The following is a 2,496-nucleotide window of genomic DNA, read 5'->3' on the forward strand; positions in this document are numbered from 1 at the left end:
CCAGGTGCAGGACTTTGTACTTCCTGTTGAACTTTGTGAGGTTTCTTTCGATTTCTCCAGCTTGTTGATGTCCCCTGGTTTGGGGATACTTTCCATAACACTGCTGGTGCAAGATGCAAATAACAAGACTTTTTTAGGAGAAGAACAGACAGTATCATCCTCTTCTTGTACTCAAAGCTGAGCCAAACTAGATTCCCTTTGACACAATACAGAAGTCTTTCTATTGGGTTGCAGAGACCATGCAAAAGAGATGGATAGAGCATGTACAGCACAAATGCAGAAAGAAAAATTGTCTTTCCTGCTCAAAGAGATGCAGATGAGGCTGAACACTAATCTGAAGTGGAGGAAATACTTTTTTTGCGCAAGTACATGCCCTCAACACAGAGGGACTACATAATCCAGTGAATATGGACAAGTCTGAGAATCAAAACTAGAGGTCAGACACTCAACTTTGTCCCAAACCACTAATAAAAAGGTTATTCTATGCCTCTTCTTCTTCTCCATGTGCCAGTTTTGTTTACCTGAACCCGTCAAAAGGAGTATATATATATTTTTGCTACTCCACATCTGTACAGCACTAGAGATACAGGCTGTGTAGAACTACGCGGTCTACAGGTTCTGTTCACCTAAATAAAAGATTTTGCAAATTTGCTTCTCAGTTTCACACCACACATTTTGCATCAAGGCAGGTCATAGCTTTCTACTTCTATAATAATCTATATTTTAAAAAAACCTAACCAACCACAAAAAAAAAAAAAAAAACAGAGTATACTGGAGTCAAAGTAAGCTTTATAGCAAAAAAAAAAAAAAAGGGTATACTGGGGTCAAAGTAAGCTTTATAGCAAAAAAAAAAAAAAAGGGTATACTGGGGTCAAAGTAAGCTTTATAGCAAAAAAAAAAAAAAAGGGTATACTGGGGTCAAAGTAAGCTTTATAGCAAAAAAAAAAAAAAAGGGTATACTGGGGTCAAAGTAAGCTTTATAGCAAAAAAAAAAAAAAACCAGAGTATACTGGAGTCAAAGTAAGCTTTATAGCAAAAAAAAAAAAGTTACCTTAAACACTACCAAAAAAATACGAGAGATTCCTCTCATTTTAATTCCTAACTATAGCCATAAGCATTTCCTAAAACTGAATTCCAAAACATCTGAAGGGCACAGATGAAATTCAGCGAACTCTGAGACTAATAAAAGAATTATGATATGCACTTGTAATTCTGCAGTTCCATTATAGCTAGAAAGAGAAACCATGACCCAGTGTCGTCTCAGCATCAGCAAAGATGCTGCATTCCAGAATATTGCAATAGTGCTCTAAGAAAAAGAGTTGGAAGCCAAAGCACCTGTCTAGAAGCACCATTTCAATTAGATGCTTATATTATTTACATCCCTACTGCCATAATATTAACATTTCACACTGGGAAGCTGCTTAGCATTTACAGAAAAGAGGGATTTCTTTTCTGTTACCATTTGCATTGATGTATACATATATGAACCACAAGTTTTACAGGTAGAAAGACTAACAATGAAAGCAATCCCTCTGACATCCTGAAGGTACCCTCTTACCAGGGAGGCAGAATTTCCAACACTGAACCATGTCAGGTAAAACCAAACATATGATCTACTCATGTACAATCAATATTTGCTGAACAACTTTAAAAAGACCAAGACAGATGCATGAAGGCCAGGCATAGTTTGCATGGCCCAGGCAAGGAACTTAAGTTGAACAACTGTCCTGCAGCCGCAGGAGTAGATCACAACAGCAAAGGCATGCAGCTACCCTACTCTAAAAGGTGCCTTCCCTCAGATGTCCCTCAGAATGTCAGTTTTCCTTGCACTCAGCAAAGTAAGGGAGAGAACACTGACCATTTTGGAGAAGCCAGGAAATCAAATTTAGAGGTAAAACCACCTCCTGAAAATGTTCCTGGTGAAAGTAAAACATGTAACCTGATGCGGACAGATAAATAAACTCTCTGTGAAATGCTCTTTGGGTTTTGATTTCTTGAAAGAGCGAAGCATCTCAGATCAGAGGCTAGTTGTAAGTATTTCACAATAATTGCTAAAAGCTTTAAGCAAACTACAACCAGCAGCTGCTGTGTTGTTGCGCTGTGAACACAACCTAAAGCACCTCGTGTGCATCACAGTGATTGTGCCAAGCTACAGTTACTCTTGCTGAGTCAAAACTGAATCCATGCCCACCACATTATCAGTGTGCACTGTGTAAACTGAGACGTAAACCAGGTCTGAACTAGCTCTCATGAAAGGCCAAAGAACATATCTGCTATAGGAAGGAAATCTAGGACAGACTTCTGATTTCTGCTCTGGCAACCTTAGTTCAGAGGCTGTCGTCTAAGCAGGGCCAGCACTACAGGGCCTCACCTCAGCTGGGACCCTCAAGTACCAACTCAATATAGATAAAGCAAAAGATGATAAAACTTTAATTCCCATTCAAAAGAGTCACAGCTATATGCTAGCCAGTGGAAACACTGTGCAAGTTGGAAGGT

The sequence above is a fragment of the Corvus brachyrhynchos genome, unplaced genomic scaffold, assembly GCF_000691975.1.
Source record: "Corvus brachyrhynchos isolate BGI_N302 unplaced genomic scaffold, ASM69197v1 scaffold710, whole genome shotgun sequence".
Lineage (NCBI taxonomy): Eukaryota > Metazoa > Chordata > Aves > Passeriformes > Corvidae > Corvus > Corvus brachyrhynchos.